The following is a 13,539-nucleotide window of genomic DNA, read 5'->3' as shown; positions in this document are numbered from 1 at the left end:
AGGGGGTGGAGTCAATCATATCAGAAACTCCAATCCACCAGGGAATTGATCCCGGCTTCTACTCACGTACCGAGGGTCGTGTGCGGTCTTGAGAAAAAATGGGGAGAGGCTCGTCCTGGCATCCAGGATCGTGTGCAGCTTGGGCTAGGAAAGTTCTTTAGGCCCACCAAAGGACTAAACGCCCTATTCCTCCGAACCAGTGCCCGACTCCGTCCTCGTTGCAAACCGAAGCCGCCGCCACTTACCTCTTCGCCACAGCGACGTTCCTTCGCGGAAGTTGTGCGTGAGGGCAAGACCATGGCGGCGCCAGGAGCAGGCAATGGAGGGGGGTTTGGAGAACGAGGAGGAGGCAGAGGTGCAGGATTCAACCCCGGTTTCAACCCGGGATTTAATCCAGGGTTCAGGGGAAGTGGCCGTGGACACAGTTTCCACCCGCATGGTCGAGGTCGTGGTCACGACGCATATGGAGGTGGGCATGGAGGGTATGGCGGCTATGGCAACGGATATGGCCATCATGGACAAGGACGTCGGCCTTACTTTGGTGGAGGCGGATACGGCGGTGGACGCCGTCCTTGGTCCGGCCAGGGGCATTCCAGTCATCTGTCTATGGGGCCTGTTCCGAATTATGGTGGCGCCAACCCTAACCAGCAGCAGTAGGCCGGCGGGGGGCAACCTCTCCAACAGCACCCCGGTGGTGTCTTGGGGCACCCTTCTCAGAACGCCGGGGGCCCTCAATACCAGAACACGCGGGGGGGGGGGGGGGGGGGGGCTCCATCCCGTTCCATGGGGGAGGGTCCCAGGCAATTGGGGGGGGTTTCATTCCCTCCCTAACTCGGGCGCGCAGGCGGGTGCGCAGGGGGGTCACACCAGTTGGTTGAGCCGGCTCAAGGGAAGGCACCGGAGGGTGCTGCTCCTACCATGGGGGCAGCGCCTTCACTGGACAACATGGCTGCAACAGCGACCACGACATCGGCTTCGGCAACTGCAGCACCACATGCGACAAAGGAGGTACAGAAAGGCATTGTCCCACCGAATGCAAATGCTTCTAAAGTAAATGTTGAGGTACCAGAGTCATAAAAATGTAGGGAAAAAGAAGGGTACACCGTTTTGTTATCGCTGCCACACTAAAGGTCATACCATTCATGAGTGCACTACAGTTTTATGTTGCGATATATGTTATGGTGACCATGTTACTAACTTGTGCCCAAATATAAAGAAAATGAATGTTACGGCTATCCCTTGTGGCTATGCTGTAGAAGGTATGGGTTCTATTTTATACTAGTCAATGAAAATCCTAAGGTCATTGTAGAGGAAAAGTATGCTACGGTACGTGTGTTGGAAGGTTCCATTACTGCTGAGCTGTTAGCAGTGGAACTAGAAAATCTACTACCTGGCAAGACCAAGTGGGGGATTGAGGAGAAAGGCAAGGATGCCTTCACCACTAATTTTTCTTCCTCTGACCTTTTGGACACTATGGTTTACTGGGGCCCCATGGTTACAAAAACTGTGAAAGGCAAAATTCAATTTGAAAAGAGCGTGGAGGAGGATGTTTACAAGTATGAGATTGAGAAGGTCTGGGTGCAGTTTAGGGGGCTACCTAAGGAATTTAGGGAATTCCCCATTATCTGGGCAATTGCCTCTATCCTAGGTGTCCCAAGAGCTGTGGATACTAAATTCATGAAGAAATTTGGAAGAGCAAGAATGAAAGTAGCGGTGCTGGATTCCAACCTCATCCCAGTCTTTGTGGATGTGGTCATTGGGGACTATGTTTACCAGCTACACTTTGGGGTGGAGCAGGGTATGCCTGATGGTGAGCCAGAGCTAATTGATCTAGACTCTACCATGGAGGATGATGACCCTAAAGGGGAAAAACCAAATGAGGACAAAACTAATGGGAAAATGGATATTGATGGAGGTAAAGAGGGGGGTCACGTGCCTAACAATGATGCTGGTAATCAGCTACCAGCTGCTGGTGCTGCTGCTGATGCTACACAGCAACAAGCAAAAGGGGCTGATCCAATGCCCTCTCAGGGAAACCCAGTGAAAGATCCTAACAGACCAGTGATTGTCCTTTCTCAGAATGTGAATGCAAATGGGGATGGCCAGTGGAAGGCTAAATTGATGCCCCCTCAAACAGACTCCGAGAACCTCAATAATTTAAAAGCACATAAGGGTGGGACAGTGTCTCCTTCGAGATCAAGCAAGAGGACTGTAGCAACTGTGGATCATGATTCCGTGGACAAGGCAACAAAGCTGAAGGCTAAAAGCAACATGGATACTACACCAAACAAAGGTAAAGAACCACAGCCTTGCTCTTTTATATCTCGTGACGATTCTTCTTTGCTAAATTCTGCTACATCTATTGGAGTTGTTTTAGGGGATAATGAGTATGAGATATTGAATTCCTTAAATTCTTTCTTAGAAAAGTTCATATTAAATAAAAATAAAAAACTAGTGGACGATAACAATATAGTGTTGGATGATGCATCAACAGTTTGTTCTAACGATGATGGTATAGACTTAGAAGCTTTAAACTTTATCTGTTCTGAAATTTCAGAAGGACTAGGTGATGGGGGTTGCGACCCTAAGTGTCTACAAACCCCTGTATCATGGAAGAAGAGTCCACGTAGGCATAAGAAAAAAACCAAGAATCATTCTAGATGAAAGGCATATTCTGGAATTGCAACGGGTTTATAGATTGTAAGAAGTATAGATTCCTGTCAGATTTAACAAAAGAGAAAAACTTGGATTTCATTGCCTTATCAGAAACTGGTAGAGCTAATTTCCCGCAATCGACCTTGAATAATATCTGTGCAGGCAGAGATTTTATTTGGCATTGCATGGCTCCATGTGGTAGGTCTGGTGGCATGATTCTAGGTATTCACTAATTAACTTTTGACATAGGAGAAATAGAGGAAGGGGAATTTTTTATTCGTTTCAAGGTTAGACATAGAGAAGATGATTTTAAGTTCAACCTGATTTCGGTGTACAGACCAGCACAGTAGGAGTATAAATCATATTTCTTATCTGAAATTGTTAGGGTATGTTCTAAAGAAGCTTTACCTATTGTTATAGGTGGCGACTTTAACATTATTCGTAGACCAGATGAGAAAAATAATGATAACTATAATGATAGATGGCCGTTCATGTTTAATGCTGTGATTGATTCCTTAAATCTCAGAGAAATAGAAATGACAGGATGGAAGTTTACTTGGGCTAACCATTTATAGAATCAAACTTTTGAGAAATTAGATAGAGTACTAGTTTGCATAGATTTAGAGGCTAAATATCCGCATACCACCGTATATGCATTAACTAGAGAAATATCTGATCACACACCTCTACTTTTATCCACTAATAACCCATCGTCAGCTTATCAACCTCAATTCAAATTTGAATTAGGTTGGTTGCTGAGAGATGATTTCTGTGAGATGGTTAGGGATGTGTGGAACAATACACTAGTTGATGGCTCACCTATAGAGCGATGGCAAGCAAAGATTAGATGGCTTCACCAGTACCTCAGAGGATGGGCAAAGAGTGTCAGTGGTGCGTACAAGAAGGAAAAGATTGCCATACTAAACAAGCTGGATGAATTAGACAAAAAGACAGAAATTACCGCACTTAGTGAAGGGGAACTAGATTTAAAACATGTCCTAAATGAAAGGCTGGCCGAATTGCTTCGGAAGGAGGAAATCAAATGGTACCAAAGGGCTAAAGTCAAACACCTTTTAGAGTGTGATGCAAATACTAAATATTATCATTTACTAGCCAATGGTAGACACAGGAAAACTCGTATTTTTCAGCTTGAGGATGAAAATAATATAATAACTGGCGATGCTCAACTTAAAGAGCATATCACCAGCTATTATAAGAACCTGTTTGGACCTTCACCCAACTCGCACATCATGTTGGATGAGTCACAGACTGATGACATTCCTCAGGTCTCTCAGCTAGAAAATGAGTACTTGACAGATACCTTTTCCCAGGAAGAGGTGAGGGCGGCAATTTTTCAAATGGAACATAATAAGGCACCTGGACCAGATGATTTCCCTCCAGAGTTTTATCAGGTATTCTGGAACCTTATAAAAGATGATCTGATGGCTCTGTTCACGGATTTCCATCAAGGAAACCTACCTTTGAATCGCCTTAATTTTGGAACTATAATCCTCTTACCTAAAAAGAAGGATGCGAAAGTGATTCGGCAATACAAGCCAATTTGTTTGCTGAATGTATCTTTCAAAATCTTCACTAAAGTCGCAACCAATAGATTGTCTACCATTGCCTAGAAGATAATTAGACCAACACATACATCTTTTTTGCCAGGGAGAAACATCATGGAGGGAGCGGTAATACTCCATGAAACGATACACGAACTTCATTCCAAAAGGAAGGATGGGGTCATTTTTAAAATTGATTTTGAAAAAGCATATGATAAGGTAAATTGGAGTTTCTTACAACAAACGTTGAGAATGAAAGGGTTCTCACACCAATGGTGTGAATGGGTGCAAAAATTCACACAAGGGGGTAATATTAATATTAAGGTGAATGATCAGTTAGGGTCCTACTTCCAAACTAGAAAAGGCTTAAGGCAAGGTGACCCAATGTCGCCCATACTATTTAATATAGTGGTCGATATGCTTGCCATAATGATTGCCAGAACAAAGGAAGCAGCGTAGGTCGAAGGGGTTATTCCTAATCTAATCCAGGATGGATTGTCTATCCTCCAATACGCGGATGACACAGTAATTTTTATGAGCCACGATGTCGAAAAGGCGGTAAATATGAAGCTTTTGCTTACCACCTTTGAACAACTATTGGGGCTTAAGATTAACTTCCACAAAAGTGAAATCTTTTGTTTTGGCAAAGCAAAAGATCATGAAGAATTTTATTCGCAGCTGTTTGGATGTGTTATTGGAAAATACCCCTTTTTCGCTACCTTGGTCTTCCCATGAATACAAGGAAGCTAAACAACAAAGATTGGAAGGTAATTGAGGAGAGAATTGAAAAGAGACTTAGTGGATGGAAAGGAAAAGTGCTTTCGGTGGGGGGCCGAATGGTTTTGATAAACTCGGTGCTGTCTAGCTTACCGATGTTCATGATGTCTTTTTTCGAACTGCCAAAAGGCATGTTAGAAAAAATAGACTGCTTTAGATCATGTTTTTACTGGCAAAATGACCAACACAAAAGGAAATATAGATTGGCCAAATGGGGGATATTATGTCAACCCAAAGACCAGGGTGGTTTAGGCATACAAAACTTGGATATACAAAACAAATGTTTATTAAGTAAATGGCTTTTCAAACTTTTAAATGAAGATGGTATGTGGCAGGAACTATTAAGGAACAAATACATAAAAGATAAGACTCTAGGGAGTTGTGTTAAGAAACCAACAAATTCTCATTTTTGGAAAAGTTTAATGAATGTCAAGGATGTCTTTATGGACTTTGGTTCGTTCAAAGTGTTAGATGGGTCTCAAACTAGGTTCTGGATAGATACTTGGTTGGGAAATAAACCTCTAAAGACAAATTCCCCTCGTTGTTTAATATAGTAAGAAGAAAACAAGACTCTGTGGCACAAGTTCTTAGTACAATCCCACTAAATATTTCCTTTCGACGAAATTTAGTGGGGGCGAACTTAATGGCTTGGCATAGAATTATTGCTTCTTTACAAGATATTAACTTACTTGAGCAAAGGGATGTCTTTGTTTGGAGTCTAAATGCATCTGGGAACTTTACGGTCAAGTCCATGTATGCTGTGTTAATTAACAATGGGGTTAGAGTGTCACAAGATTTATGGCAAATTAAAGTACCTACAAAAATAAAAATATTTTTGTGGTACCTAAAAAAAGGTGTAATTTTAACTAAGGACAACTTAGTTAGGCGTAACTGGAATGGGAACAGGCAGTGCTGCTTCTGTCACTATTCGGAGACCATACAACATCTCTTTTTAGATTGTGCTTATGCCAAATACTTACGGCGTGCTATACATATACTTTTTGGTATTGCGCCCCCCCCCCCCCCCCCCCCCCCCCGAGATATAAATGACCTTTTTATTAGATGGTCAAAGATAGCGAACCAAAAGTATAATTCATTGTTATTAACAGCAGCTTCCGCACTTTGCTGGGCCATTTGGTTAACAAGGAACGAGGTGGTTTTTGATAAATGCAAACCAAAATCTTTCTTGCAAGTACTCTTCAGGGGAACGCACTGGCTTCGATAGTGGGCAAGATTGCAGCGGCATGATGATTAGTAGGATCAGCTGATCCTAGTTGGACATCACCTAGAATCGTCAGCTCCGCAGTTTTTTAGTTCAAATGGATGGTTATCTACAAGACGTCTTGGTTATGTTTAGTCTAAACTTTATTTTGTTTCGGTTACCAGTTTGGCTGGCGGCAAAGGTGTTGTTTTTGAAGTCTGTGTGTGTGCCTTTGGGCGAGACGTTGTAATAATTGGCCTGATTCTATCAGTTGATAGATGAAGCCGGGTATAAACTATCAATTATCTAAAAAAAAATGTGTGCTGATAAATTACATGACAAAATAGGCCGTGCTGTTATTAAAAAATACTACTAGTACCTTTTTTGGTTAAAATAAAAAAAGTTCCAGTATTTCTGGCCTCTTGGGCCCAGCACCCCTGAACAGATTAACAAGACTTCGATACATAGAAGCCCAGCCCATGACTTATCGCGGTCCATGGAGTCAAATGCATACACTGATGGCCTAATGGGCTAATAATGGCTATTGTAAAACGGCCCGTACAGAATATCCTTTGCATGTAGCGATCGCCGATCGATGTTAGGCATGAAACCCACAAGTTCTACTTGTGCCAGTGAAGCAACACTGGCGTCTGGCGATCGATGTTGGGTTGCAAACGGACACCAATCTGTAGATATGTTTGCCTGGGCCGGCAAGCGAAAACACGTCTGAGTTACCCAGAACGTGCTTCTCATACGATGGCAAGTGCCAACACCTCCATCTTACCGTCTCCGATACGTAGGACCCCGGGAGCGAGTCGTCGACGTATACAGTGTAATAGTCAGAGCAGGGTCAAGCGTACACCATCGAAGACCACCTGTTTACCTCCTTCAAATTCCCAACTGGCAACTGAAGAGAAGTTGCATGAAAACTTGAAGTAAAGACAAGCTATTCCGCGTCGAGCTGATGAAGCGGTCCCGTGCAGTCCCTCACTTTCAGCCAGGGTCAAAAGGCGCATGACTCTGGACCTCACTTTCACCAGCAGCTGGTCATGAGAAGTAATCCGGTCCAATACAACGACGAGGCAGACAGATCGCAGGTCGCAAGCCTAACGCCGCGAACCGGCCAGAATTCTCGCTCTCTCTCCTGTCCTCACCGCGCAACTTGCTTGTCCGGTTGTCCCCTGCGGCCCTGCCCATGGTTTCTTTACCTTTTTTTATTTACAGTTAATGGAATGGAAGAGGTTGATGTTTACCTATTGATGAGGGGTCTTCGTCGCCGTTTCCTCCACTTGTCACTTGTGCGGTTGTTTCTTATAGTACTCCTACTCAATCGAGTGCTCAGATCCCCGGCCATGCGATGCGATCATGCGAATGCGATGCGCCGCCGTCGCCTTCTCACTCCGGTCTGAACTCTGAACGTCCACTCGTCTTTGACCTGCAAGTGCAGCGCCCCCTCCCACTCCCGCTGCCACACGCGCACAAGCCCACCATAACTTCTCAGCCCTTGTTTAGTTGGACCTCAAAATCCAAAAAGTTGCTACAGTACCTGTCACATCGAATGTTTGCGGCCCGTGCATGGAGCATTAAATGTAGACGAAAAGAAAAACTAATTGCACAGTTTGGTGGAAAATTGCGAGACGAACGTTTTAAGCCTAATTAGTCAATGTTTGGACACTATTTGCCAAATAAAAACGAATGTGCTACAGTAGTCCCAAAATCTAAATTTCACGAACTAAACAAGGGCTCAATCTTCCTCACTCGTTTTTGAGTGACTCCGTGTGTATGTCATGTCAGTCCGCGCGGCTGCGATCAGCGCACCATCGACAGACAACGACGCTTTTCAATTTCGCTCGATCTCTTCTCGGCTTCTGCCTTCTGGTACCCCTTTCAGCGCGTGTTTAGTTCCCACCCCAAATTCTAAAAAAGTGCTACAGTAGCTATCCTATCGAATCTTACGATACATGTATGAAGCATTAAATGTAGACGAAAAAAAACTAATTGCATAGTTTAGTTGAAAATTGCGAGAGGAACGTTTTGAGCCTAATTAGTCCATGATTAAACACTATTTACCAAATAAAAACGAAAGTGCTACAATAACCCAAATTCCAAAATCTAGCCTACTAAACACGCGCTCAGATGTGATGGACGAACCAAGAGGGCGACCAGATCGAAATCATTGCAGTGCTGCTCGGTGCGGGGACACGCGCAAACGCTGACGGGGACGCTAACGTCCGTGGTACGTACAACTCCACGTCCGTGGTACTACGCTCTTTGTCGTCATCGTTAACCTGGAGGGCGGCGACCTGAACTCCACGTCCGTGGTACTTTCGCATCAAATGCCGTTCGCCTTTCCGCTTTTAACCTCGCCGAGCGTCATTTACACCCCAAATCAGAAGATGCAGATACGGTACTTGCTGGGTATAGCAGTTTGGGGGCCGATTAATGTCACTGCAGCATCCAATCGTCACTGTCAGAGACCAGAGAGCAAGGGCCTGATTTTTCAAAATTCTTCGTCACATCGAATATTTTGACGTTTGCATGAAGCATTAAATATAAATAAAAAATAAAACTAATTACACAGTTTAGGCGAAATCCACGAGACAATCTTTTAAGCTTAATTAAATTATGATTGGACACTAATTACTAAATAACAACGAAAATGCTACTGTACCGTTTTGCCAAAATTTTCGACATCAGCACTACCGTAGAAAACTGCAGCCGCGCTTTCCAATTTGTTGGTCATGAATTTTTGTCCCTGAGTACGATTTTTTTCGACTGACGAGCCAGCACAATCGCGTCAACGACACGGAAGGTTGGGGAGCCCACACGGAGTTGGCTTTTCAGACTTGATGACGAGAGCGACCAATGGCCAGAGCCATATTTCGATTCTCGGCCATGCTTGTCGAGCCCAGGGCCGCGTTTAGTTGGTGCCCAGATTCGGCGCCGCCGGACTGCCGGGCACTGTAGCGACACTGTTGGATACTGTAGTATTTTGTTTGTATTTGGTAATAATTGTCCGATCGTTGATTAATTAGGCTCAAAACGTTCGTCTCGCAAAGTACAACCAAACTATGTAATTAGTTTTTTATTTCGTCAACATTTAGTACTCCATACATGTACCGCAAGTTTGATGTGACGGGGAATCTTCTTTTTGCATAGTGCCAAATTCTAAAAAAATGTGGGAACTAAACATGGCCCAGCATGAGTATGAGCAGTACCAGACCAGCAGCTTCCGCCGAGTTCTCGCCAAGTCTTGTCTCCGCCTCCACGCAACGCCGGGCTTGCCCCCAAAAGTCGGGTCAAATCAAGGAACTGGAGCGTTCCGGTTTTCCCTTAGGTGCTGGTTAGTTGCACTTTATTTTGCAAAATTTTTTAAGATTCTTCGTCACATTGAATTTTTGACACATGCATGAAGCATTAAATATAAATAAAAAATAAAACTAATTACACAGTTTAGACGAAATTCACGAGACGAATCTTTTAAGCCTAATTAGACTATGATTGGACACTAATTACTAAATAACAACGAAAATGCTACAGTACCCTTTCTCAAAAATTATTGCGGACTAAACAAGGCCTTAGAAGCTCCTGATCGACTCTTCTTTTGTTTTGTCATATGTTCACAGCGTAGTTGGGCCTTGTTTAGATTGCAAGTTTTTTCACTCTCTCTTCATCATATTAAATCTTTGGACATATGTATAGAGTATTAAATGTAGATAAAAAAAATAACTAATTACACAGTTTAATTATAAATTACGAGACGAATCTTTTAAGCATAGTTAGGCCATGATTGGACAATAATTGTCAAATACAAATGAAAATGCTATAGTGCCAAATACTGATTCCTAACCTAATCTAAACAAGGCCCTGGTTGAAACTAGGAGTCTAGGAGTAGTTTGTAGTAGCTTCTTGTGCCTTTTTTCCGTTGAAGCTCCGGATTTTTTTTTGAAACATAGAAGTCATTGTGGAATACATGAAGTTTAAACTTTCTCAACTTTCATTAGATTTATAGAAAATAAATATAGCATTTATATCTCCAAATAAATTTATTATAAAAGTATATTTAATGATCTATCTAATGATACTAATTATGTATTATAAATATTAATATATATATATATATATATACATATATATATATTTGGTCAAAATTAAAGAGAATAACATCTATTTTGTGATGGGGGAGTATGTTCACAGCGTAGCCGGTTAAAACTAGGAGTAGCCGGTGGTAGCAGTACGTGGTACTAGCTTCTTATGCCTTTTCTTTTAGGGGTGTTTGGTTTTTCCTCCTAATTTTTAGTCCATGTCATATCAGATGTTTGGATATTAATTTAGAGTATTAAATATAGATTAATTATGAAACTAAATGTACAGATTGAGATTAATTTGCGAGACGAATCTATTAAGTCTAATTAGTCTATGATTTGATAATGTGGTGCTACAGTAAACATGTGCTAATGTCGGATTAAGGCCCTGTTTGGTTTCTACGGTCGCTCCTAAAATTCCTGTCACATCGAATGTTTGGACACATACATGGAGTATTAAATATAGACTAATTATGAAACTAATTACACAACCTGCGACTAATTTGCGAGACGAATCTTTTAAGCATAATTAATTCATGATTTGACAATGTGGTGCTACAGTAACATATGCTAATGACGGATTAATTAGGCTTAAAAAATCGTCTCGCAAATTAACCTCCATCTATGTAATTGGTTTTGTAATTAATCTATATTTAATGCTCCTTATTAGTATCTAAACATTCAATGTGACATAAATTTTAGGAGCGACTAAAGAACCAAACACCCTCTAATTAGGCTTAATAAATTCGATTCGTGGATTACTGATGACTTCTATAATTTATTTTATTATTACTATCCAAACACTCGTCGTGACACCTCTTTAGTGCCTAAGTCCAACCACCCCTTATGTTGAAGATTCGATCGGCTTCGGGGCCGTTTGGCACGGCTTCGCTGTCTCCTTCACAAGTAGATTCATGCCCACTCCAGCCAAACGGTACAAACCCACTCAGCTTCAAGCGTGAGCCCCGCATTTCACGCTCTCACAGCCCCGCTCGTCCAATTGAAGCCGAAGAAAACCAGCTTGCACCAGCTCTCCTTGTGGGCCCGCGGCCAGTGCTGCTGCTGCCCCTGGGCGGCGCAGAGAGGAGTGGAGGTAGGGCCGTGCAGGCGCGAGAGCTTGCCAGGGCTATGCCGCGCGGGAGCTCGTGTGCCACGCCACCACCGCTCCCTGGAGTCAGGGGCGATAGGGGTAGATCTCGGGCGCGGGCTGCGATGGTAGGGCAGAGGGATGGAGGTGAGGGAGACGAGCCGGCGCTAGACGGATCCCAGCGCGAGAGCGGAGGCCGCGCAGGCGGCGGGTCACCGACGACGAAGCCGATGCCGGCGCGAGGGACGGGGGCGGAGATTTGGGCATGGTGCTGGTGCGTGCGCACCTCATGAGCGGATAAGGTGGAATGAAAGAGGGAAAGAAAAAGAAAGGAAAATAAAATGCAAAAAAGAAATAGGGGTATCATGAGTATTTCACTATTTTCATACAAGGTGAAGCTGTTTTATCAAATGATTCATCAAAATAAATTTAGCTCTACCACCCAAACTGCTTTTCGAGTCAAAGTCAACAAAAGCTGATTCACCAGTGAAGGTGAGCTATACCAAACAAACTCTTCGTTTCCTTTGCAAACTGTAGTACAACTGTTTTTTTCCTCTAAATAAACTATAGAAATTGATGGGATTACTATCATTTACTTTGTTGACTCTGGTTTCTCCATGCTTGGTAATAATAGTAAGAAGTCGGAGCCAAATAAAATCGGACCAAACGAGCAAGTGTTTGATCAGACAAATGGCATGGAAAGTTAGCAAGGACAAAGACGTGAGCATCCGAGACACGTCCCTCGTCGTCAACACGACTTGATGTCTGTCGACGACTACACATTTAACTACATGGCAACCGCAGTAAAAAAGAAGAAAAAAAAGAAAAACTCAACTCCGATCGGTTCGAAGAAATAGGGTCATGGGAACATATTGTGCTGCCATTAGCAGCATCCTACCCATGTTTTTTGAGGGAAGCATCCTACCCATGTTGATTCGGGTCACCAACAAATTAACTAACAAATGCCTCTTTCATGAGAAAGAATGAGTTCAGTGAATTGGCGCTATATTCTCTCATCAATGGACGACGTAATCGTTGACAACATGGGGTGTATTATATGTACCGTCTATGGTAAACATCAGTAATCTTGCTCTCAATCTGTAGGAATTACTTTTGGGGCCTAGACAAAGGCATGCACGTCGGCGCTCTAGTCTCGTTTGAAAACAAACCAAAAGCAAGTAGGGCCGTTTGGATCGTTGGAATTAAATTCATTTTAATAATTATAATTTAGACATAGATTAATTAAGCCAGTATAGTTGTAATAGAATATGTTTGTATATTTATTGTTAAGCATACAAGGGACATACTTATATGTTGCATTTCTATGGTGGGGAAGTGAGTTGAAGAGTGTGTTATAAGTTAGAAAGTAGAATTATGGCACATTGATTTATAGAATCCATTTCCATCTTCCACCCCATGAATTTGAGATGGACTTATTTGTGGCCTTGGGAAAGTTATGGAATGTAAAATGCCAAGCCAAATAGCCTAATCCATTAAGTAGATTTCAATTCCTCCAAAATGAAGGGATCTAAATGGCCCCTTAGGGTACTTAGGGCAATTATATTGGTGACAAAGTCACCTTATATATAGACGGTATATTGATATTTTTTATAGGCTACATGGTGCCACCTAACATATCAAGAGTTATTCCAAAAAATAATAATCAAGAGTTGAGGCGACTTGGTGCATAACCAAAAGCAAAGTACCTTGTCTACTTAACGTATACAGCCTCTATGCTATGTTGTCTTTTAAATTGTCCCATACGGTTCTTTTAGTTTGTGTGTAGAACAAAGAAATGATGTGAGTTGCATATAACCACTCGTCGTACAAGGGTATAATAGTTGTCTAATACTGAATTTTTGCTCAAGACACTTGCACAACATTGAAATCGTTCTCTCACCTCCTCTCTCCTCATCACAAAAAATTGCTTGGCATTACATGAGATAGATTATGAGATCACTAAAGTGTACCATGCCAAGAACCAGCAGGTTTTAAAAAATGAATGTTGTGAAGTGTATCAATCTTGACCAATCCTTAGGAATGCAAGATGGGATTACAAGAGGTCCTGAATGGTGTAAGGTGAAGCCAAGCCGTCTCACGATAAGACCCTAACATTTTATCATACCCATTCTATGTTATCACACCCAACCTCATAACACCCCGTATGTGAAG

General features: G+C 42.6%; 1 pseudogene; it reads left to right on the top strand.

Annotated features, from left to right (window-relative positions):
* The first annotated feature begins 918 nt into the window (after positions 1 to 918).
* Positions 919 to 4,350, top strand: LOC136461149 (uncharacterized; annotated as a pseudogene).
* The last annotated feature ends 9,189 nt before the right edge of the window (positions 4,351 to 13,539 follow it).

This window comes from Miscanthus floridulus, chromosome 6, assembly GCF_019320115.1.
Source record: "Miscanthus floridulus cultivar M001 chromosome 6, ASM1932011v1, whole genome shotgun sequence".
Taxonomy (NCBI): domain Eukaryota; kingdom Viridiplantae; phylum Streptophyta; class Magnoliopsida; order Poales; family Poaceae; genus Miscanthus; species Miscanthus floridulus.
Note: the sequence above shows the minus strand (reverse complement) of the source record. Positions and strands in the feature narration are given on the sequence as shown.